The sequence below is a fragment of the Amblyomma maculatum genome, chromosome 7 (genome assembly GCF_055883805.1).
Source record: "Amblyomma maculatum isolate TAMU_Amacu chromosome 7, ASM5588380v1, whole genome shotgun sequence".
NCBI classification, from domain to species: domain Eukaryota; kingdom Metazoa; phylum Arthropoda; class Arachnida; order Ixodida; family Ixodidae; genus Amblyomma; species Amblyomma maculatum.
Genome location: NC_139350.1, coordinates 75352022 through 75378544, shown reverse-complemented (window position 1 = coordinate 75378544; position 26523 = coordinate 75352022). Strand labels below are relative to the sequence as shown.

General features: G+C 45.1%; 2 pseudogenes; both read right to left on the bottom strand.

Annotated features, from left to right (window-relative positions):
* Nucleotides 1-3666: 3666 nt before the first annotated feature.
* Nucleotides 3667-9692, bottom strand: LOC146183669 (uncharacterized; annotated as a pseudogene).
* On the bottom strand, nucleotides 9692-16144 carry LOC146183668 (uncharacterized; annotated as a pseudogene).
* Nucleotides 16145-26523: the final 10379 nt, after the last annotated feature.

Here is a 26523-nt window from a genome sequence, read left to right as displayed (position 1 = left end):
CCCCGTTTAAATGGTTTGACAGCGAATAGAACGAGTTCTCTCTTCACTTCCGAGGTTCATCCGATGCGTCCCGCCTCCTGACATATCGCACGCAGAGATGATCAGGCGGCCCATACTCCTGCAGGGCGGCCTCCAAAATTGGGAAGCAGCGCATTCAACTATTCCCTATAGAACTTTCAGCATTTCATACCTAAGTGGAGTCGAACGGCTCGTTCCCGTCCTCGATCGAGTATCACGTTTGGATAGCAGTGAGCTGACGTGAACCTCTTGCATAAAGAGTTCACCATGCAACCAATCCCGTCACGAATGATATCAGCAGGCAATGCAGCTAAGACAGGGACCTGGAATTTTCTCTGGCACGTACAGGGATACGCGAGAGCCGTACTTTTCACCTTGTTCCAGCCAGGATCGGTGGGAGGCAAGGAGACGCAGCTCTCCACTCTCATTGAAGCGTGTTCACAGGAGCTATTCACAGAATTGGATTTGGAGGAGTTCATTTAATGGTCAGCACTTGACACTACCCTTCGATCTCCGGATCTCAGCTGATAAAAGGGAGAAACCGAGTTACAAATTATAAAGATGGAGATAGAAGCAATATCGAGGCGTGAAGGCCCCAGTTTGCTACTTACAAGACTTTAGCAGAAGTAGAAATCAGAAAATAGCAATTAGAGCAAGCCATTCGAGGACGCCATGTCGAAACGGTTTTAGAGTGATTAGAGAAGAAGAAGCCAACCGAAGAAACAATTTGAGACTCAGAAATGCATGTCAAAGGGAAATACCCAGTCGGAGCTGCAGCGCGGTAAGCAGACCACCACGGGTTCATGCCCAGATGGCCGCTTGCGTTTTGGATCGCACCGTAGAGCGCAAATGCCGTAGTAGCGAAGGCGCAAAAACAGACGACGCCAATAAAAAAAGTTTTGTTTTTCAGAATGGTACTAAAATCTTCCTAAAGTAATCGGGCAACCATAAAAATTTTTAAAATATTTTTTTTTTCTTTTTAAAGTATATTTAAAGTGCGAAACCAATATTTCGCACCTTAAGTGCGAAATATTGGTTTCGATGGAGCTCAATACCAATAGGAAAGAGATCCATTGTTCTTTTTAGACAAACTCTACACTTTCGTGCTATTCCGCTCTCTTTTTGCAACTTATAGCCACAATATTGAATGCTATGAAGTTTTTATTCTAGAACAACATTTATTTTTGCATTATTTTTGGCCAAATCTTGTAATTCTTTACCAGGTAGCTCTGCGCCCCATGATGCTTTGGGCGCCCATGGGGGCTGAAGGGGTCGTCAGGAAGCTCCATGCAAAGTCCCATAGATGGCTGCACAGCTTTCTCTCTAGGTAAGAGCAACAAACTATGCTATCCATGCCTTGGTTTTTGGACCCCCTAAAATGCTATTAATTGTGCATAATTTGTACGAAGCGTTATGCAACGTGTGCGTGAGTGTGTGAATGTCTGCTTAGTCCGGCGTTAATCTTAGCGCATTTTTAAACGTGAGAGCAAAGAAACCGAGCACCTTTGGTGAATGTTTTAGTGATATTTTCTTTGTTTTCGAAAATTACAGGTTAAAAAGTTTAATACATTTCAATCTCCTAACGCAGTTAACTCTCTTTTAAAGGAACGCATCTGATTTGTTTAGAAAGAAAAAGAATTAAAAATAAAATTTGATATTAAAGATGGACACCACGGCAAGCTACCTGTACCCCCTGAAATGTGCATGCATTTACGCCGCTGCCACGAACTGACTATAAACAGGCACTGCACATGCGCACTTCATGTCGGGAGATCACCAGTCGCGGCCTTTTGCGGACTTTCGGCTTGGCTGGGAACAAAAGCCCAGAAATCGTGAATGTGGAATCGAATCCCGGTCGCGCCGGTCGCTTTTCGATGCAGCCGAAAAGTAAGGCGCCCGTGTGCAGTGCGATGGCAATGCACGTTAAACAATCCTAGATAGTCGACATTTCCGGAGTCCTCCTTTACGGTGTCTCTCATAGCCTGACTCTCTTTGGGACGTTAAACTCCATAAACCAAATCCTCTTATGGTGGGGTTTGTAAGGCCGCGGTTGTCATTTTACAAATGTTGTGGCGGACCAGAAGAGGCTCACACGGGAGGATCGAGAAGCGTCGCGAAAGAAGCGCGACCAATTACGCACCCTGGACCGCATCTCGGCTCGTGCCTCCCCACCTCCGTCAACACGCGCTCCAAGCCGTCTGGCGACAGACTGCGATGGCAGCCGCTAGGACCTTCTGGAATGGGAAAGAAAGCGCAGCTACCAGCTTATGCGTCCTACGGTCTAAACATGGTAACCTTTGGGTTACCATGTTTACCATGTGTGGTAACCTTTGGGTTACCATGTGCACCTCTGTAAAGGTGCACATTTTCACATTGAAGTATACTTATAATTTAAAGGTTACAGAATGTAACCTTTCCACTTTTTATCTTTGTAAAAGTTACAAATGGTAAAGGCTAATTCTTTTTATGCATAGATTACACACCTTTTTGGTGCTGTAACCTTTACAAAAGTATATATCATTGAGTTAGGCATAGGTTACATGCTCCAAAATGTGTAACCTTTGTACGCCACATTGGATGGCGTAATAATGGCAAAAATATCCTTCCAACTTACTTAAGGCGGTGATATACAGAACTCTGCTGGATTTCGATTTGAATACAATAAAAACTGGCCAAGCAAGAGAATGGTTTAGAAAGGAGAAAAATGACAAACATATGATAGTCAAATTCTTCATTGACTCCAACATTAAAACGGTAGAGGAAATACAAAACAACAAAACTTCGCAAACGTTGTGTCAATAAAGAAAAACTAAGAAATGCAACGGATGCAGGTATGCTCAAGGCATCATTTTTTCTAACTTTTTCAAAACAATATCACAATAAATGAGCATGCAAGGCACAGAAATATGGGCCCATTTTACAGCATTACTGTTGGCATGCCACAAAGAACCACGTTGAACAAGCAACTCAATAAAGCAAACGCTTGCTTCGAAAAGAACTTGTATACAGCATATCACAGTTATTGCAATCTAATTAAAAAATAGGCACTTTAATTGTACAAAATGAACAAAATAAAAGCCCAATTATGCAAGACCAAGCGCCATGTCAACTTGACATTTTGTGAGGGATACAACAGACAAAAAATATAAATGGTAAAAATATCACAAATGGCAATATTGTGATCTCATATTTTATCACACTTCTTAAAAGAAAGATTAAAATGACTACAATAAGATACCAAGAAAGGGAGTAGAGGCAGTGCAGATAACATGAGTTCTTTTAAAATTTGTGGTCTTATAAAAGCCTCAACAACAATCAATTTATTTAAATATCTTGGGTAAGCAGCATACAGACGTACATGTACCTAAGAGCTTTCAAAGGTGCGTAACATCAGCGAATTCAGCACAACTTGCCGAGAATATGCAAACAAAAGCCCTCCGTGACTCCTCCAGTCACTTTATTAACAAAGATGCCCAATCACAACAATAACTTGTAACATTAACCGTGTAACATTAACTTGAAAACACTCGCATAAGTACATCAACTTGTGTACTGCAGTAAAAAAAAAATACTTGCTGAATTCAGCTGTAGAAAATATACTTCAACATATTAAAAAGTGAACAACTGAAAAAATTTCTGGCTAGAAAATTAGAACACATTGCTCTTTTTCAAGAGCATGAACAGGCTCTTAAGTTGGTTTGTCAACAGTCCACGTGGCACTACAGTGTCTGGCAGGGCAATCTGCTGCAGCAGGATGATTATAGCGGAAAACGCCGGCGGATAGCCGAGGTTCTTTATATAATACGCCACCAAGCAGATGATGAGGGCACGCTCTAGGATGCCGTTGCTGATCGAGATCACTTCTTTAGTATTTCCATTGTAAACGCAGGTGGGCTCAGCACAGGTATATACATGAGGTGCAGTCACTTGCAACTCTTCACGCAGTGGGATCTGTGGAATGTTAAATTAGAGCCAGTAAACAACAATTCATACTTAAAGCATGGCTGACATTCTCACCAGAGTGAAACATGATACACAAAGAACACGAGATTTTTAAGAGGATTTGATCACAATAAAAAAATGAATTTTTCATCATGAAAAGCCAGGATGCCAAAGAACCTGTGAGATGAATAAATAAGAAATATTTCACAAACCTTGTTGTTGAATGCATGCTTGGAATGGCCTTGTAAACGCATTCCAATGTAACAAAATGTGCATCTGCGTCCTTCTTTGGAAGAAAATACTTCAACTACTGATTTGAGTTTTCCTTCCAAGTCTCCAATGCTTCGCTTAAATCGGAGTTCCACTTCAAAGCAGAGCTGGAGAAACGTTGTTAGAAGAAAGCGTAAATTAGTACGTTACAGCAAGCATTCATGTAGAAAAGTTAATACAGCGAGAGTAGAAAACTGGGCAAGTTGGTATGGATTCATCTTGTTGTGGCACCACAGGGACGAGGATAGATACCGATAAAGACAGACCAAGAGCACTTGGTCTGTCTTTCTCAGTATCTGTCCTCGTCCCTCTGGTGCCACAACAAGATGAAAGTCCATACAGTTAATTGAAAGCAGTCGTTAGTATTATTATTAGAAATAAATGTTTTTCCTCATGCAACTAAATCGGAGTGCAATTAAATTGGGTTTGTAATAAATTCAATAATATTTTAGTTAACACATCACAAGACCTCGTTTCTTCACAAATCGTAATTTTTTAATCAGCTGCCTGGTATTTACTGCAGCAGGCTATATGGCAATGCTCAGTTCTTATATTCTTGCAATATTCACTTACAATACTTTCTAGATAGAAATACTGGGGCAGCGATCATTGTGGCGTTTGCTACGGTTCTCGTACGTTATTTCAAGCAGGACTCGTATTCATTCTACGTCGAGTGCCACTGTTGTCAGGTCAACAGATCTCAAGGCCTGAAACACGTCACAATAAGAAGCACATATGAGGTATATGTACCCAATTATATGGCACCAGAATTGTGTATTAGAGCTAACCTGTAGCTCGGCAACAGCATTCTGTTTCGTGACCACTGGAGCAGGCATAGAATCAGTCGTAAGTGCTGCATTTTTCATCCTCCTGTGCTTCTGCACCTTTCGGGCTACTAACAGCCTCCTTATGGTTGGCTCTGTAAATTATAAAGACACATTTTTTTCTAACTGCGTTGGTGTGGGCAGCCTTGATAGTCATGCATTTTAAACACCTGAATAAACTTGCTAGTAGCCAATACATATCAGTATAGACCATTGATGTTGCTTGCCCAATGTAAGAAAATTTTTATGTGGTACTGACTGGTTGACAACACAGTAAAAGCTCGTTAAGTCGAACTTCACGGGACCGAGGAAAAAGTTTGAATTATCCGATGTTCGCATTGTCGAATAGCCTCGAAAAGCGCTGGAAAGAACCATATTGGCATATCGGTAATCGGTATATGTACCGTATTTTCTCGGGAAACGAACCCACTCCCATAATGAACGTACCCAACCCTGATGTTTGCCTAAGAATTCGAAAAAAAAAAAAAGCGTCAGTCAACGCTCTTCGTTTCGCACCGTCACGGTCCACAACGCATTTCATGGCAGAGCGCTAAGATGCTGCGCAGCGATAACATCACAGGTGTGTTTCGACGTTCACTCTAGCAAGGAGGAAAGCGCTTGTCTGATTGTGGAAGCCTCGTTTTCAGTACGCTCGCCTTATCGTGCCATGGATGAGTGTGGCGGATGCTGTCTGCTATCACTTTATCATTGGAACGCGTGACAGCTGCAAACGCTTTTCGCAGCGAACGAACGATGCTAAAATCTGGCGTCACGATCGCGGCTGACCGCGTGCTTCCGATGGCGACAGATGCGTGAAAGGAGGGACGACACTCGCAAGGAAAAAAAAAAAAAAGATTCTCGCACGTAATTTGTAGCGCCCGTCGGAAGTCATAGCCTTTCATGGGCGTTGGTTGGGACCGCGCGGACAGTATGTATCCGTATTTCTGAATTAGCAGTGCTGGAAGTAACGAGTATTGCGAGTTTCGGAGGCTGCGCGGAAGAGAGGGTAGGCATACCGCCACCGCGGCCGCCAAGCCTTAAGGCCCCCGTATAGTCCGACGTAACGCAAACGCGCGCGCACATCGGCCTCCGCGACGTCACGTCGTCGAAAAACCGAGGTCTATAATCCAACGTCACGGCGTGATGGACGTAGCGAGCGCGACCCGAAGCGGCCCAACGTCGCCGACGCGCAAATAGAATCTCGCCTTTTTCTCGGCGACCGCGTCCGCCCAGTCGGCCACGCATCCCAGCATTCCTCACATGCAGCGAAGATGGCGGCTTGCTGTGTAGGCAGCGGCCGCGCGCGCGTTTCAGACACTGTTGCGGAAAAGCTGCTAGAAGGCATTCGAGGGCGGCCCTGCGTCTATGATACCAAGCGGATTGACTAGAGAGACGTTCAGAGGAAAACAAATGCCTGGGATGGAATCTGTCGGCAGTGCGGCCGGTCACAGTTGTGAGTTCTTCGCTGCAGTGCGTGTGCCATACCCGTTTTAATGCAGTGCTCTAGGAGGTGTAACGATGGCGTTGTTTCAGTTATCTGCAGTACTTTGAGTGGAAGAATACCAGTTTCGCATCGATTTGTGACCGGTACGCGTCGGAATCGAAGGTTGTACTCGATTTGGCTACACGGAACGTCAGTGGCTCAGCCACCAGGGAATTCGCGAAACTGATGGAATTCTACAGGAACGGCGCCTGACTGAGAAAGTGATCCTTATTACTGTGTAATCTGTAACTCTTCTGTAATCGTACATATACTTAACTTATAATTACTTTTCTGTAAGACACGCACGTGCACAATCATCGTTCCGTCTCTAGCCGTCGGACTCAGGCCGTTGTTGGGCTGGACATCTCCACGGCTGGCTGTAAATGCTTTGTGCCATGTGAGCATTCGCATCTTTTTGAACATTCGCAGTAAACACATCGCGCCATTGCCTTGATCACAACAGTAATTAGTGCCTCGATAGGCAGCCAGTTCCTACCTGGAGGTGCCCTGTCGTTTGCTCGAAAATGCACACCGAAAACGTACCAGCTCTCGAGGGCGTCTTGTGCGCATGCGCGCCGTGGCACCGTGCGCGCCAGACTGTAGAGGCGGCAGTGTTTTGACGCGCCCATCGTAGCCGACGTACCGTCATAGAGTAACATATATATATGTTACTCTATTATACCGTGGCCGACGTCGCCGGCTCTGCCAGTCGCGTCGAAAACGTCGGACTATATGGGGCCTTTACCCTCTGGAGCAGCCGGCTGCCGGGCCTGTAATGGCGCCATTTAGACTTTACCCACTCTTCCACGGTTTTATCTGGTTCCATCCTCTGTCTTCATTTAGGAAGCGGGCAGCCTCTAACTATGTGGAGGAGCTTTATTTTTTTTTTTTTGCCATGTGTTGTGTGCCAAGCCGCCCAGACGCAGCGGCGCGTAGTTCGAATTGTCCTTAGCGGAACACTCGCTTTCGAATTAGCGGGCTTTTTTATACACAGATCCCTATGGAGCTTGGCTGGACCAAGTAGTGTATTCCGAATTACCAAACAATTCGAAATGTCGAGGTTCGAATTAACGAGCTTTCACAAATTTTGGGACTAATATCATTAATTATGTGTTGAACAGAGGAGTAATAATATACGTAAGTAAAAATGAACCATAGCAGACAGTCTCGCATCTGTCAACTGGAAATAAAGACATCACCTCCTTTGACATCCAGAGCCTATGAAGCAGACCTAAATTGTGAAGAGATAGTAGTACTACATGAAATGACAGTATAAACAGTGAATCTCATTCAGAAGCAGCATCACCTTGCTTTACAAATCATGCTACGCCAAAGTATGCTTACACAAGCACCAGTCCTTGTATCCAAAATTTGGCTGTCAGGTTTTTGCTCATCCCATAAAAGTAGCGGATATTTTGAGGCAAATGCATCACCGAGGGCTTTGTACATTGAGCGCCTTTAACCTTTGTTCCCAGTAGTATAAGATTATGATCACTAGAACGAAAATAATGTGGCTGTTATAAGCAACTAGACGCTCCTTTCTAGACTTTGCCATAGAGAAAAGCCAATGTTGCAGTTATGCAATATCTGTATAGGCCACTTACATAAAGATTTAAGCTGAGGGTAAATTATAACTGCTGATCACATGGATTAGCTTTTTCAGCAATGAATAGAGGGACCGCAAAAAGTGAAAAAGAAAGATTGCATGACTGTTTTTCCAGTGCATTGTGACTTGCTGAACTCAGCATTTGGGAAAACAGTTGTGGATTCAAAATAGCTCGCTTGATCTGCAAATTTTCTACCATATGTCCTAATTTGTGACGTCTTACAGAGCAGTAGTACATTTTTAAACCCTGTATTAAGTCGTGCGGCCCCCTTATAATTCAGGAAAAGTTTCATTGGCTACTTTTGAAAATTGCTAAAAATATCAGTCAAAATGCAAAAACTATTTCAGGAACATACTCTGAGCCACGGTAAGTGCAACATACTGTAACCATTAATCATATTTATTTCCAGTTACTTCAAATTTGTTAGTTAACCAATAAAGCAACCAAATATGGTGGTTGGTGCCAATCAGGAGTTTGTACTAATGGACAAGGTGAAAAAAAAACTAATCTTTAATACACTATCTCAAAGTACCTCAGAGCTTTCTTCAGCACAAAACCTAAATTGAATGCGATAAATGTACAGAAAAATAGATGGAAATGCGGGTCTGCTGATGCCTGGCTGCAGCGACTACAGCACTAAATTTCACCTCACTTGGACTATATCATATACCATCTTTTGCTGGCTCGCACAAAAATAGCATTCACGTAGATAGCTATGAGTGTCGTATTCATCGCACTGCTAGCGAAGCGGAATAATGCATATGACATTGCAAAATAGCAAATATTGCTTGGCTGGATGCCATTGTTACTGTAACAGCAATAATGGCAGATCACGTTCTCACCAAGCTTATTGCTCATTAAATAAGGGTTATGTTGCTTCGAAAACTGATGTGACACCGCCACTGGCCCCTCCAATGTAGGCTAATTAGTGAGGCTCAGTTATTGCCTATGTGACCAGAGGAATAGTTTGACAATTATGCTCGCCAAGACTGAGAGTTCGTACCGGAAATTAGCTTTTTTATTAAAGAAAAATTACTTCTTATCATTTACCCCAATACAGCCATGCAACTACAGTACTAAGCTTGACAGGTTTCTCAGAAACCTAGTCGTTGAAGTAACAAATTAATCCAATATTACAATTGCCTTCAACATGTCTATTTGTCAATTGCTCTTAACTTTCAATACTTTTTTGTGTTCCAGATGTTTTTCAAGGATATATTGAAAGTGTTCGCTGGTCACTCGGTATATCAGCAAGGTGCACTACATTCAGCGAAGAACAAGAAAAACTTACTCCAGGAACAATGCCATTTCTACCCAAAGCTGCCGTGACAGCTTTTTTTTTTCTCACCTGTCCGAAAGAGCTATCCCTTGCAGGATTGGTTGAACACACTCAGATAATTCTGGCATATTTGCATGGAGCGAGTCTCACAATTCCTGAAAGGAAATAAACTAGTCTTTATTCAATGAAAATCTGCAATAGCACACACAAGATCTATTTTGCTTTGAGTAAGCAACTTCAGGAATAAAACATTCGAAAGCCACCAGCATTACAACAAGTATGACTCCTGAAGACATTTTGTAATAGCATACAAACAGTCACCTCTTGCATAAGTATACAATGGCCAGGGATACAAAAGAAGTTCAGGTTTGCTGACAACATTATGCGGTGTCTTCATAAGTACAAATGCATTCACTCATTGTGAATAACTACCTTAGGCCAAGATCAGATGAGTGACGAAAATTTTTCCTTCCCAAAGTACAATTGTCTCTACTTTACCAAACATTGAAAGGCCATGCTGTTGAAACACAAGCACATCAGAATTTGAGATCCTGACACCAGAGACAAAGGCTGAATGCATGGACATAGCTGTTAGGCTAGCTTGTATTCTTTGCTCTACGTTTCCTGAAATGCGAATGCACCAACTCGCCCAATTTAGCATTCTTGTGCAGCAGAGGGATGCAGTCCACATGGCAAAAAAGCGGATGATACACACACTGGTGTACCTACATCTGATTTAGCGCTTCTCTGTGCATAGCTCAGATTAGGCTGCCCTGGTCCTATCCACAGGTCACTGGACATTTTCATCTTAAAGTAATTGGCTACAGATAATGGGACATTATTTAAATTCCAGAATTTTTTCGACTTCGGGAGAGCATTTTTACTTTCAAACCTCATTGTCCGGTGATGATGGGAAGGTCCGAAGCGCCGTATTGGAGACACCATGTGCACCTGCATGTGAAACTTAGGTTTAAATAAGTTGGAACCATACAGCTGCACAACAAGTTCAATATGGTGGGCTACCATGCACTCAATGTCCCCAGGTGCGTCTGGGGAAATAACAGGAGAAATTAACAGCTGTGTGATGATGCACAGGAGCCTAAAACATTCACAATTAAAGGGGCTCTTGCACAGCCTCTTCAAGCATACATTCATCAATAATAAAGAAAAATGCAGAAGTAGTATCAAACTAGAGCTTGCCGCACAAGGAAGACTAAAGTCAGGCTCAAAGCTTGGAGGGTAATCACTCTTACTCACTTGTCTATGAAAGCAGAACTGAGACAGGGCAGTGTTAAGTTGGCTTAAACTCATCCGTGCTTCCTCCCTTACAATAAACTTACTAAACAGTGACAACTCCAGAGGAATGATCGACTCTTGAAAACTGTGCATGGGAAGTCTGTGAGTATAAAGAAATGAGAAATTTCAGTAAGAACCGAGTTGGACTTAATGCCACATTGTGCCGACAGTTCAGCATGGTCCTTTTTTGAAGTGCCTGCATTAAGTGTGAATAGGCCCTGCTCATATTTTGGCTGTGTACGTGGTGGGCATTGGATTTCATTGTGCAAGTTATGAAATTCAGGTGTGGGAACTTTGCAAGTCCGGCATGCTAAGCGTACATACTTGCTGAAGCTTTCCTTAAAGCCTGCTATATTGTGGAATGCCAGTGAATCTCCAATTTAGGCAAGTAAAAAAAACACAGAACACTTGTTCACCAAAGACAATTTTCAGAATGCAGCCACTGTAAAGTTCATTTAATGTGCAAATGGAGCCTTAAAGAAGCACACGTTTTACTTCTAATGATTTAAGAGAATTTGCTTTCCCTACTACAAGCAAGAATACGTTGGCTACATTGTACCAGTCTGATGGTGGTATGTTGACAATAGAAACATAGAACACTGCTTGCCTCGGCAGCCTCTTTTCATGCATAGTGTATTGGTCAATTCAATATCATCTCAGTACAGAAGCATTGCAATACTATTTTTATTATGCGACCTTGCACCTGGGTGCATTTGAAATCGTGTACTCTCAGTGAATTCTTTAAGTAACCCATTGCTTGATGTGTCCAATGCAGACTGAAAGAGGCGAGCAAAGGTTGGATGATGTAGCAAATTCTCAATCAATCCCTTCAGTGGCACAAAATATGCTCAGTCATCATGTTCAAGCTTTACTTCCTCTGCAGGAATATAAATTCCCTGAGAGGTGTACAAGAACTTTCTTGCTCGGTCATTTTCAAAAGCAGACACATCGATAGGTGTTCTAGCAGTTGCTAAAATATCTGCCACTGCCGCAACAACCGCATCGGCTCCACCTATTGCACAGCGATATTGTGACTCGAGCTGCCTTGCCAGGCATGAGAGTTTTGTGAGAATACCCCGCAAAACTTTCCACATCACAGTCTTCATAGTATGACGCAGCAATTAATAAAGTATTGCTTGTTTTCAGCTGCAGCAACTGAGAACGATTGTCTCTGAGCCATGGGAACACTAGATTCCTTTTCACGACTACTTATAAAGAAGTAATCATTGCTTTTAGATCATCATCATCAGCCTGACTATACCCACTGCAGGGCGAAGGCCTCTCCCATATTATCCAATTAACCCGGTTCTGTGCTAGCTGCATCCACTTGACCCCTGCGAACTTCTTAACCTCATACGCCCACCTAACTTTCTGCCGCCCCCTGCTACGCTTTCGTTCCCTTGGAATCCAGTTTGTTACCCTAAGCGACCTTCGGTTATCCTCTCTTCGCACTACATGTCCTGCCCATGCCCATTTATTCTTCTTAATGTCCACTAGAATGTCAGTAACTTAAGTTATTCCTCTGCCCAACTCTGCGCGCTTCCTATCTCTTAATGTCACCCTACCATTTTTCGTTCATTAGCCCTCTGAGTTGTCCTCAACTTAAATAAAGCCCTCTTGGTTAGCCTCCACGTTTCAACCCCATAGGTGAGTACAGGTAAGATGCAACTGTTGTATACTTTCCTCTTGAGCGATATCGGTAAGCTGCTAGTCATAATCTGCGAGTGCTTGCCAAATGCGCTCCATCCCAATCTCATTCTTCTTGTTATTTCCCTTTCATGGCCCGGATCTGCGGTTACCACCTGTCCTAAGTAGACATATTCTCCTACTACTTCCAGTGCTTCGCTACCTAACGTAAACTGCTCTTCCTTCCCGAGGCTGTTGAACATTACATCAGTCTTCTGCATATTGATTTTTAAGCCTACCTTTTTACTTTTCCTGTCTAGGTCATCACTCATTATTTGCAGTTCATCCCCCGAGTTACTTAGCAAGGCAATGTTATCAGCAAATAACTGAGGTATTCTCCATCTACCCTTATCCCTAACTGCTCCAATTCCAAGTCTCTGAATACTTCCTCTAAGCAAGCTGTGAATAGTACTGGGGAGATGGTGTCTCATTGCCTAACACCTTTCTTTATAGGAATTTTGTTACTTTCTTTATGCAGAACTACGGTTGCTGTGCAGCCACTATATATATCTTCCAGCACTTTCACGTACGGCTCGTCTGCCCCCTGATTTCGCAATGCCTGCATCACCGCAGAAGTTTCTACTGAGTTAAATGCTTTTTCGTAATCAATGAATGCTATGTATAAGGCTTGGTTATATTCCGAGAATTGTCTATCACCTGGTTGATGGTATGGATATGATCGAAGTAGAGTATCGTTTCCGAAAACCTGCTTGATCCTTTGCTTGATTGCAGTCTAAGGTTGTCCTGATTCTATTAGCAATTACCTTGGTGAATACCTTATACGTAACAGACAGTAAGATTCGTCTGTAATTTTTAAGGTCCTTGGAGTCCCCTAATTCTTATGAGTGAGGATAATGTTTGCATTCTTCCATGGTACCGGTACCGTCGATGACACCAGGCACTGCGAATACAGGGTGGCCAGTTTTTCTAGCATGATATCCTCCCCGTCCTTTAACAAATATGTAGTTAACTGATCCTCTCCAGCTGATTTCCCCCTTTTCATAGTTTCTAATGCTTTATTGACCTCGTCCTTCGTCACTGGTGAAACGTCTGACTGTTTTTCCCTACCGCCAATCTCGTTACGGCCCTGACTACTTTGGCTACTGTAGAGATCTGTATAGAACTCCTCGGCTACTTTGACTATCTTGTCCATATTCATGATGACGTTGCCCGCCTTGTCACTTATCGCATACATCTGATTTTTGCCTATGCCCAATTTCTTCTTTACCGCTTTAAGGCTTCCCCCGTTCTTTACAGCATGCTCAATTTTATGCATGTTACACTTCCTTATATCGGTCACCTTGTGCCAATTTATTAGTTTTGATTTCTCGGCCAATTCTATCCGGTCTGTTGGATTGGAAGCTTTCATACTCTGGCTTTTCTTAATCCAATTTTTGCGCCTCCTTAGACAGCTTACCGGTATCCTCTCTAACTATCCTACCGCCTACTTCTACCGCAAACTCAGTAATGATATCTCTGAAATTATTGCTCATAGCTTCTAATGTCGCCAGCCTCGGTTAGAGCTGAATATCTATTCTGTAGCGAGATCCTGAACTCTTCTGCCCTCCCTCTCACCGCTAATTCATTGATGGGTTTCTCTGTTACTAATCTGTTGTGTTCCTTCTTCAGATTTAGGCTAATTCGTGAACTCACCATTCTGTGGTCACTGAATCGCACTTTCCCGATTACCTCTACATCTTGCGTAATGGCGGGGTTGAACACAGTATGAAGTCAATTTCATTTTTAGTCTGCCCGTTAGGACTTTTCCATGTCCATTTCCGGTTCTTCCGTTTGCTGAAGAAGGTATTCATGATTCTTAAGCTATTGCGCTCTGCAAACGCAACTAGCAACTCCCCCCTGCTATTCCTAGAACCAGTTACCTACTGCCTGGTCTCCTGCCTGCTTTTTCTCTATCTTGGCATTGAAGTCGCCCATTAGTACAGTATACTGCGTCTTTACTTTTCGCATTGCCTATTCTACATCTTCGTAGAAGCTTTCAACTTCCTGGTTATCATAACTACATGTAGGTGCATAGGCCTGTACAACCTTCAGTTTATACCGCTTATTAAGCCTAATTACGATGCCTGTCACCCTCTCATATATGCTATAGAATTCATTTATATTGCCCGCTATATACTTATTGTCAAGGAAACCTACTCCTAGTTCTCGCCTCTCCGGTAAACCTCGACAACACAGTACATGTCCATCCTTCAGTACAGTATATGCCTCATTCAGCCTCCAAACCTCACTAAGCCCTATGACATCCCATTTCATACCTTCTAGTTCCTGTAACAGCACTGCTAAACTAGCTTCACTAGCTAGGGTTCTAGCGTTAAACGTTGCCAGGGTCATTTTCCAATGGCGGCCTGTCCAGCGTAGCCAGAAGTTCTTAGCACCTCCTGCTGCGTCACAGGTCTGACCGCCGCCGTGGTCAGTTGTTCCGCATCCGCTGGTGACTGAGGCCCGGGGTTTTATGGAACTAATCATGAGAGTTTACGGCCAATTACTGCACCAGGGTGGCCAACTCCTGTTTTGGTGAGGGAGTGCGTTTCCGGTGGTGTTCACCGGCATCAGGTCGCACCCCAATCCTGTGTATGCAATTCCATCGACACGCGGATTTGTTTTTTTTTTCTTTCATCCGGTGGAGAGTTGCGTGGCACCGTGATTTTAGCCCCGGTCCTCTTGCAAGCGAGGCGGATGTTATACCGCTACGCCACCGCTGCATCTGCTTTTAGATGAAGTGCATCTACCATCAGTATGCGATTTGTATTTTGGCATGTATAGAAACTGCTTCCTGCACTTTGTGCATACCAAAGCGACCTTGTTCATGTGCACCTCCCGGACATGTAGCCGAAAAGCATAAAAATGTCTGGTGGTGAATCTGCATGCCACACAGATGTGTTTTCTGACCTTGCTGCCTTTTGGTGGCTCACAGACTTGATTCACGCTTTGATGCGGAGCTGTGCTGGAGGGAATTTCATGTGCTAGTTTTGCGAAAATGGTGACTTGAATTGTATATATGTCGTACATTTCTCCCAGTATCTAACTCTTCATTATTATTTCATAATGAATAGCTGTAGCTGTGCACAGTAGCATGCAAGTATGAATAAAATAAATGTTTGGCCAGTTGAAAGCATATTATAAATAAATAAAAACAATATTTCACAACCAATTCAAAACTCTTATGATGATGGTTAAAGTTACTGCTCTGTGCAAGCAACATAATTACAAAGACCAAAACAGAGACTGTGCCAATTCTCAGTGCTCTACAAATTCTCAGTAGGGGTTCCACGCTGCTTAGCCAAGTATTCAGCGAAAGCATTAGCTGCGAGCGTTCTTCTCTTTTTCTTCTTCCTCAGCACACATATAAAGTCCCGCTTTAACCAACCCGTATGAACGTGCCTTAGTGGCCTATAGTGGTAACATGAATGCCAGGGTCCTAGCAGGCTGATTCTGACATGACCGTCCCATGTGAAATGAGAGATCCAAGTTGGCAGCTCCTGCCAGCTCGTGTGTCACGTGGGGTGTGACGTCACAGCGTCACGTGGGTAAGACGTAACTGCGGCCGGGTCACGCGAAGGCTTGAAAGTGCGAGTAGTATGCTTTGGCAATAAAAGGTGTGACAAATTCCACTACTGCTTACCTGCTGCAGTGCGTGCAATGCCAAGTTGCTCTTCTGTGTCTGGAGGAAGTTCTGACATGTCAGATAACGGATGATCTTCGACCCATGATCAGCCATCTACAATGGTAGGTTGACAACAAATTATTGATTTAATGCCTGTCAAGGCTCTCCATGCTGTATGTAATGATGACTTTGATGACCACTACCATCGTTGACTATTCCTTTGTCTCCTTGTTTTTATTATTTCATATTTTGATGGATGCTGTGTTGGTGTTCGTGTACAGTCTTGGTCAAAAGTCCTAAAGCTAAAGGATTTTCATCTTAGCTGGAAAATGAAGCCGTCATGAAACCGTTAAAGACTATAGGGCCAGGAAATGCTTTGGTATAGTTTCTTGCTGTCACAAGAACCCATTGCCTAGTATTTTAAAGGCCCTTCGACCTTTAATGATTCCTTCACTGCTTCATTTTACGGCTGAGACGAAAATCCTTGGCTTCAGAAGTTTTGACCAAGCGTGTACCTAATGGCATGTATGCAATAATTCACAAGGAATCACGACTACATTCCTTGAGGTAATGTTTTTGTATTAAATGACTTATCACGCATCGTAATACATAACATGTGAGTAACAAATTGAGACAACTTTTGGGAAGTGATTTGGGTACCTGAAGATGCGTTTTAACAAGCGCGTAAATTGAAGAAGAATATATTTGCTTTCTCGCAATGATGCGCAAGACATTAGTACAAATAGAATGTCGTGTGTAATTTGACTTCAAGAGCTATCTAGGCCATAAAGAGTTCCCTTCTCACTGAATTTTAAACTAGCCAAACAATGACTGCTACTTAAAATTACAATCATAGATTATATGAGGTGTAGCAGAAAATTAGTAGGCATTATATCTGTTAAACTGTAATTACAGTATGAATGCAGGGGCTTATTTTGGCAATGGCCTGGGCCAAAGTTTTCGATTGAGCAATGCCCAAACGCCATGGCTACCAACGTGTGGAGCGCAATCAGTTATGGTTGTTAGATATCGATTTTGGTCCGAATCGGAGGCGGTGAAATTTCGAAGCGTTGCATTTGAGCCCCTATATCGGACTTAGTTTCATGTATCCGCACGAGGAAGCATGCTCGTCAGTGTTGCCAAATGGGCATAAATAAGAAAGATCATACGGACCAGATTCTTGGTCGTTGGTGGTGAGCATATATAAGTGCTTTTTATGGTAAAGGCATATAATATTTGCTACATAGCAATTTTATTGCACTACAAGGGTGGGATAGCCTCAATCAAGAGCTTAATTGACATCGCGTGAAAGAGCAGACAAGCTATCTTTGCTTCTGCTGGCTTCTGTGCTACTCTAGTTCACAACGATAACTGGACTAATGAAAATAAAGCATCAGATAAAACCTCAATTTTATAGGTTCCCAGGGGAATACTGCATGTGGTGACTTATGTGTATACTAACTGCCCGCTCCTAAATCTGAAGAATGAAACACACTAAACTATATGTACATATAGTCTTTAAAGCTCGGAAAGCAGTGAGAAATTCGCACCGAAGCTTTTCGTCACTAAGGCCTGTTACGACCGTGCATCATCCGCACTTGCGCGCTCTATTGTTCGCCTGTGGGCATGGATAAGTGCTGTGGATATGTGGTGTTGGTACAATGGCTCTAAGTGAGCCTGTTTCCAGGAATCCTGTTTTGTAAGCCTGTTTTGCTTTGTGGACACCCTGCAAATGCCAAATTGACCCTGTCAAGAGAAAGTCTAGAAAAACACAAAGAAATGTCCCCCTGCGGGAAATAGCCGGAAGTGCTTTGGTTCAATTGTTCACCCTTCCCGTCGAGAAGCCTTATCGTCCAGTGAGGAATGCCTACTGTCCAAAGGAGACGACAGAGTGACACGTCCGCTGACGTGCAGGACAAGAAAGGAGCATGACGCATACGGCCATTAAATGATTTCCCGGGAATGCAGGAAAGATTTGCAATTGTCGAAAACGGACAATGCTGGGAGCGTATGCGGCGCGCACGTGCACTTGGGTTTCTGAGAAGTAAATCCACTTGCCGGAACCAGCCTATCGATTCTTGGCTGAAGAATAGAAATGTACCTCCTCGCCGTTCCCAAGCTTTTCGCGCCAACAAGTGACCAGGCTCAACGAAACAATGCCGGGCCAGTCAGTGCTTCAGACCATCAGTGCAGTGATGTGTTCGATTGGATGCCGATATCTGAGGGGCGTGCCCTGGATTTGGTTGGTCAGCATCTTCAGAGAGGGGCTGGACATAGGGTGCTTTGAGGACGCTGCAGAGCACGAAATGTCGCTCTGAGCCCTGGGTAAACGGCTCATCCAGACGCTTCTCGCTATGAACTCTTAACGCTTGCCATTTTGCTGATGTACCCTTCTTTTTCATGTAAATAATCATGTAAATAAGTTTTCTCAAAGTGCCATTAAACCTGCTTGTATATATTTTACCAACTTCGAAGATTCAATCCTTCATCAACCCCGAGTCTCTGCACGCTACCAAGTGAAGGCCGGGTCGACGTAGCCCCAGCGTCACGACAACTGGTGACCAGCGTTGGGATCTGGATCTACAAGCTACAACATCTGGTGATTCGAGGTGGATCTGAAGCTACAAGCCACAACATCTGGTGATCGGAGGTGGCATCTCAAGCAACAAGCAGGAGCAACAATCGGCCAACAAGAAAGCAGCTCGGAACATCGATCGCATGTGTGGGTGAGTGCTTGGCTTTTCTTCTGATGTGGACCAGGTTCTAGAACAGGGTTAGATTTTAGAACTGGTAAAAAGAGTGTGGAAACGCCTTTAGGTTTGGTAGTTTGCACAGTTGTTTTGGAAGTAGCCGACACTCGGAGCGATCATGGACCTACAAAAGCTGCAGAAACCGGAACTGTTGCAATTGTGTGAGGAATTGGGAATTGATACAAGTGGTTTGGCACGAAAACCCTTGATTATAAAGGCAATCACTGATCTGGGAACCGATGATGAGGAGCTCAGTGAAGCATGGAACCTCATCGGTCAAAAAAAGGAGCAGCTCAGACAGCAGAAAGAGCGGGAAAAAGAGGAAAAGGAGCGCGAACGTGAGAGGGAAAAAGAGGAAAAGAAGCTAGACATTGAGCTCCGGAAATTGTCCCCAGCTAGCGGTACCTCGTCTCAACAAGGAGGCAGATTTCAAGATGTCAAAGTACATGCAGCCATATGTGATATCAGGGGATATCGGTCTGTATCTGGCTAACTTTGAGCGAACCTGCGAAAAACTGTCCTTCCAGCGAGACACTTGGTCTCAAAGATTATTGACGGTTCTGCCCTGCGAGGCAGCGGAGGTTGCCGCGCGGCTAAGCAAGGAGGACGCGGACAACTACGAGAAGGTCAAAGCTTGCTTTCTGAGAAAGTATAGGCTTAGCGCCGAGGCGTTCAGACAACGTTTTCGGAACGCTACTAAGTCCAGGGACGAGAGTTACCCTGAATTCCTGTACAATTTAAGAGTTAATTTGGGCGAGTGGCTAAAGAGCACTGATTCCTGCAGTGATAGGGACGCTGTAGTCGAGCGAATTCTTTTGGAGCAGTTTTATAACTGCCTCCCAGAAAAAGAAAGCAATTGGTTACAGGACCGAGGCGAAATTAAGTCGGCAACTGAAGCTGCCGAACTTATTGAGGAGTATGCTTCGCGCCGACAATTCAGCAACCCAGCAATGGATAGGCCCCGCAATCCCAAGTTGAGTGTGAATAACCGTCAGAAAAGGCACTTTGCTAGATTTGCAAACGAAGAAAGGAAGGCTTCTTCAGGCAAACGCCCTAGAAAGGACGGCAGTGAGAAAAGAGGGGAAGTGACCAACGCGCAGAACACAAAGAATAAGCTTGAGGCTAGGAAGCCGCTCACATGCTTTAGGTGTAATGAGCAGGGTCACATTGCCGTCAACTGCCGGAAAGAAAAGACTGCTTTCTCGTATGTCAGTGACTGCGATGAAAATATGCAGCTTTTAGAACCCTACCTGCATGACCTAGTAGTCAACGGGAAGCCTTGCAAGGTACTGCGCGATTCGGCCGCAACGATGGATGTTGTCCATCCGGCGTATGTGTCGCCTTCCGACTATACAGGACAGTGTGCATGGATCCGCCAGGTAGTGGAGGAACAGAGTGTGTGCTTGCCAATCGCGAACGTGGTCATCGAGGGCCCTTTCAGCAAGTTGACAACCGAGGCTGCCGTTTCAGGAAAGCTTCCTAAGTGCTATCCGTATTTGTTCTCCAACAAATCGGACATGCTACTGCGAAAGAGGGGCATCCTTTTCGGAGACAGAGTTGTGCAAGCCTTAACACGTTCAAAGGCGCGAGAACTAGCTACACTGCTCATTCCAGAAAAATCCACAGCGGAGGAAACGGCAGTTAAAACAGTGGTCGATGCGGAAGATAGCAGGACAGAAAACTTTGAGAGCGAGGCATCTCAAATAAGTCAACTTGAAAGTGAGCTTGATGAGACGCGGAATGAGGACGTTCTTGAGAATAACCTCTTGCCGCCAGTGTCTAGTAATCTCACGAGACTTTTAAGTGGAACCCGAGAGGACTTAGCTATGGAGCAAGCCAATGATCCTAAGATACAGGAGCTTCTCCAAAGGACGGAGCAGATAGGAGAACTAAAGAAATCTCAGCTGTCCGATCTGGGCGAGATAATAACAGAGTTTGAGGCCTGCTTCGTGGACAGGCCAGGCAGGACTGATTTGACTGAGCACGATATTGAGCTGACTTCAGACGTGCCAGTGCGATCAAGGTGCTACCGTTTTTCTCCAAGGCAAAGAGAAATTCTGGATAGGGAAGTAACTCGCATGCTGGAATTGGGAGTAATAAAACCCTCGGAAAGCGATTATGCTTCGCCTATGATCTTAGTAGAAGCTCCAGGTAAAGACCCTAGGCCTGTGGTAGACTACCGAAAGCTAAATTCTCTCACCAGGGATCAAGTGTATCCTATTCCGAATATTGAGGAGAGAGTAGAACAGGTCAGTAGAGCGGCATATGTGACTACGCTGGACCTTACTCGAGGATACTGGCAAGTACCGCTCACTGAACGCGCCAGCAGATACGCGGCTTTCGTCACTCCGACGGGCAGCTACCAGCCAACAATGATGAGTTTCGGGCTCAAAAATGCCCCATTTTGTTTTTCCCGACTCATGGATAGGGTTTTAAAGGGGTGTGAAACATTCGCGGTGCCTTATTTAGATGACATTGCGGTTTTTTCCGACTCATGGGCGGACCATATGGTACATCTAAGAGCTGTACTGAGCCTTTTGCGTCAAGCTGGACTAACCGTAAAGGCCGAGAAATGTTGCCTGGCAAGGGCGACCGTGGACTACTTGGGTCACAATGTAGGTCAAGGTTTCAGGAAACCCAGCGAGATTAAGATTTCTGCGGTGGCAGACTACCCGCGGCCGAGCACGAAGACGGAAATTCGAGCATTCCTGGGTCTGACTGGGTACTACAATCACTACATCCCTAACTATTCAGCTTTGGCCAGCCCTCTGACCGACGCTCTCCGCAAGACAGAACCGACAAATGTAGTCTGGGACGAACAAAAGGAAGCCTCCTTCGTAAACCTGAAGGCTGTGCTGATTAGCCGTCCGGTATTGCGAGCTCCAGACTATGGCCGAGAATTCACGGTCCAGTGTGATGCCAGTGATCGAGGGTTAGGTGCTGTTCTCTGCCAGAGAGATGACGACGGTAATGAGCATCCCGTGCTCTACCTGAGCAGAAAACTGAGTTCTAGAGAGAGGGCTTATTGCGCGTCAGAGAAAGAGTGCGCTTGCATTGTGTGGGCCATTCAAAAAATTGCAGTGCTATCTTGGAGGGGCCAAATTCACCGTAGAGACGGACCATTGTCCCCTGGCTTGGCTGAAAACTGCGACATCGAAGAACAGTCGCCTTCTTGGGTGGAGCTTGATTTTACAGCAGTACAATTTTGAAATAAGATACAAAAAGGGGAAATTAAATGGGAATGCGGACGCGCTTAGCCGCAGTTTCTAAGCGGTCCGAGGTGTTCCTCACCATGTATCCAAATTGATAATCAGGTTTTTTTTTTTTTTCGTGGGCTGGTACATGTGTGACTCTGTAAAGCAGCACGTTTGGTTTTCTAGGCATACGTGGGTCCTAACGTCTTGAGTGTGGGTTTTTCTCGAACAACAATGGCAGTTTTCTTTTAACCTGGTCTCTTCAGACGGGAGCCGAGTACTTGCTTGGACATGTGGTTGAGTTTCAGACAGCTCGAACAATTTGGCCTACGACAATCAAGACAACGCGACAAGCAACAGCGAGCTTCAAGCGTTCATGTACAGGCCATTAAGTCGTCTCTTCATGCAGCAGCTGCGACTGCTGCCCTCCGAGACTCTTCTGGCGGGGGAGGAGGCTGTTACGACCGTGCATCATCCGCACTTGCGCGCTCTATTGTTCGCCTGTGGGCATGGATAAGTGCTGTGGATATGTGGTGTTGGTACAATGGCTCTAAGTGAGCCTGTTTCCAGGAATCCTGTTTTGTAAGCCTGTTTTGCTTTGTGGACACCCTGCAAATGCAAATTGACCCTGTCAAGAGAACGTCTAGAAAAACACAAAGAAATGTCCCCCTGCGGGAAATAGCCGGAAGTGCTTTGGTTCAATTGTTCACCCTTCCCGTCGAGAAGCCTTATCGTCCAGTGAGGAATGCCTACTGTCCAAAGGAGACGACAGAGTGACACGTCCGCTGACGTGCAGGACAAGAAAGGAGCATGACGCATACGGCCATTAAATGATTTCCCGGGAATGCAGGAAAGATTTGCAATTGTCGAAAACGGACAATGCTGGGAGCGTATGCGGCGCGCACGTGCACTTGGGTTTCTGAGAAGTAAATCCACTTGCCGGAACCAGCCTATCGATTCTTGGCTGAAGAATAGAAATGTACCTCCTCGCCGTTCCCAAGCTTTTCCCGCCAACAAGTGACCAGGCTCAACGAAACAATGCCGGGCCAGTCAGTGCTTCAGACCATCAGTGCAGTGATGTGTTCGATTGGATGCCGATATCTGAGGGGCGTGCCCTGGATTTGGTAGGTCAGCATCTTCAGAGAGGGGCTGGACATAGGGGGTTTTAAGGACGCTGCAGAGCACGAAATGTCGCTCTGAGCCCTGGGTAAACGGCTCATCCAGACGCTTCTCGCTATGAACTCTTTACGCTTGCCATTTTGATAATATACCCTTCTTTTTCATGTAAATAATCATGTAAATAAGTTTTCTCAAAGTGCCATTAAACCTGCTTGTATATATTTTACCAACTTCGAAGATTCAATCCTTCATCAACCCCGAGTCTCTGCACGCTACCAAGTGAAGGCCGGGTCGACGTAGCCCCAGCGTCACGACAGGCCGTAAAATTTTCAGCTGTTTTGAGACAAACAACCTTTAGAACACTAGGCCGTGGACTCAGCCGGGGCACGTTAGCAAATACAGCCTCTTGTGGTTTGCTGCCTAGGCAGAATACAAAGTAAAAAAAGGTGATAAAAATTGATACTTCACAAAAATACGAGGAATCCTGACACGCGATTCAAGGCAGCAGCCGCGGCAGAACACAAATTAAGGTGGCGCGCTTTGAAGAGATAACGACCCCTTAGTATGAGAGGAAGAAGCAGCACGTGCTCAAACGGTTGTTCTCTCCGCCAAATCTACATGCGTGGAAAATTTTCGACTTGAGTCAACACTCAAAGACCTTAGTGTTTCTTGTTGGTTTTCAATAATGAAAATAATAAGAACAGGTGACACAGACCTTCTTCTAGAAAAATTCCGAATAAAACTCAGAAGGTGCTTAGAGTGCCTAACTTGAAATTGTGCCAAAACGTACGAGATGTGAAAGTTTGCCCACGTTGCCAGCTGTGGAGACTAATCTAGGTCTCTCGCACTCATCTGAATGCATGATTTACGAGCCAACAAGCAAAAACTAGTGCTTTTAGTAAATGGCATTGTAACGAAACGTTCCTCCGTGACGGCACGGCTGCTCGGCCGGGTCGAGGAAGGGGGCCGATGGACGCCATTAGTTGACTTAATTTATTAAATATGAGACCGAACATTAGTTAAATCGAATGAACTGATATATATCAAACAGCAAAGCAGTCAGTCATAGTACGCAACAACTTCCTAGCAGAGGTCCCGAGCAGCACCTCGGACGGCCGCCGTTCCTCTTCTACCTGGCGCCAAAACCCCCCTGAAATACGTTTGCCCAGTATTTTGGGTATCCTTTTGGTTACCAACCGGAGAAGTGAAGAACTGATAGAACGCCGGTGCCCACGTGCACCGCGTGGATTCCAGAAAGACACGATGCATTTTCCCTTCATACACAAACACACAGAAACGGCAGCAGAAACACAACAAAAACAAACACAGTCGGTACAAAACGCAACGCTCCGTCCGCTTTCTCAGCCTTCGTCACCCGTTCCAGAGATATCCGGTCTGTCACGCGGTGCGCAGTCCAGAGCCATAAACTACCGCTACCTCGCCCGCGAACCGCCGGGGGACGGTCTATTAAACGACTTTCGTTTGGCGGCTGAGAAGCGAACTTCCTTCCGACTCGCCCCTCTGCAGCCGGTTAACAATTTTTCGAACGGCTTCGGAGACGGTCGGTCGCAACGCATATCCTCACAAAGAAAAGTCAAAGACGACGGCGTCCGCTAATCGCCCCAGCGTGTGACCTCCTCCCCTCTCCCCTCCCCCGCCTTTAAGGCTGTCTGTACAACGGCGTGCTTAGCTTAATATGGGGAAACAGCAACAGCCACTCCGCGCGGGCAAGAAAACAGATCGTTCCTTGGCTGAGGCTTTTAGAAAAATTGCCGCGTGAAATCTGAGTAGCTCGCTATGCCAATATAATATCCATTTCTTCGTAAACCTTGAATTTGCAGACAGATGTGAAGTCCCGCTCTGATAACCCTGCTTCTGCTATTAATTAAACACGCCACGCATGCAACTTCGTGTCGAACAGTAGTACAGAGATATATATGCAAAAGCGACTGGGGCTATGCGGAACTGCGGAAATCGAGCATCGTACTGTGAGCATACCAGACGCAATTCGCCAGACGCTAAAGGTTAGCTCCCTTCCCCGGAACATGGACCCCAGCTTGCATGCGGCCCGTAGGGCAGCCCGGGCGAAGTATGTGCAACGAAATCTAGCTACAAAATCCTCAACGGTATACACGGACGCTGCTCCGTATACAGGAAGCTCACATAACAGCTCTGTGGCGGTAGCTATTGATTCCAACCTAAAGGAATTAGCTAGCGCCTCAGTCAGGGATTGCACGGTAACCGAAGGGGAGAAGCTGGCCGTTGCTCTAGCTGTAGTAGCCGGTTATCGAAGCAACACGTCCCTTACCTTTCTTACAGATTCGAGAGAAGCGTGCCGTAAGAACACGAATGGCCGCATTGGTCGCGCCGCGCTCTGGCTTCTACAGAGCGCTACCCCACCAAAAGACACACACAACATCTACTGGGTGGCTTCCTCCCAATCGGACGATCTACCGGAGCGAGTCAGCCCTTCGTACTCAGACATTCACAACTACTATAAGGGGGTACGGATCCACTATCTGCCGCCTCATCGTTACCTAAATCAACAAGAGGCAGTGTACTGGCGAAGACTGCAGACAGGAACATTCCCAAACCTACATATATCCTTAACACGATTTACCCGTCGCAATATCGGGACACCTGCCCATGGTGTGGTAGCAAACCTTCGTTATACCACATCACGTAGGAATGTAGTATTAACGCGTAAAGACCCGAGTGCGGAACAGTGGGTGAGCCGGCTCTCCTACGGCGATCTGGGTTGCCAACAATGTCTGATCCAGCACGCTGAGCGAGCAGCGAAGTTCAGCGGAGCCCTGGAATAGGGGCACCGACCGTGTGAGAAGAAATAAGATGGACTTCTTGTCTCTTGTCTGCTACTGGCACAAAGCAAAGATCAATAAACTTCTTTCCTATCCTATGCAGAGTGTGTGCAGGGTTAGAAAGAGACGTCCTTCATGCGTTTGACAGATCACCTAGCTGTTATTTCGTGGTCGCTGCATACTGTGCCTTGTGCAGTGGAGTGGAAAAACGTTTATTCTCGATAAGAGAAAGAGGAGGGGCGATATACAGAAGTGGTGTCCTCAGTGCAGGACCCCAGTGGCGCTAACTCATTCGCTTGCTTAGGTTCTGTCAAACAAATATCATAACCCGAGGCGGATTGAAGCGCCAAAAGCGTTCAGCACAGAGATTAATAGACAAATTAGAGAAGTCCCGTTTAATAACGTATACCGCATCCAAATTCTGCAGGCGTCCAGTTTCATGAATACAACAAATCATACCTTATACCGAGCACAAGTCCACATAAAAACCCAGATCGGCGAACAAGAGACAACGGTTTCACAAAAAAAAAAAACAAGAAACCTTTTGGCCGAAATTACAAATATCTTTCTTGAGCCCACTAACCTTGGAAGCTACTTGACTGCGGAATATG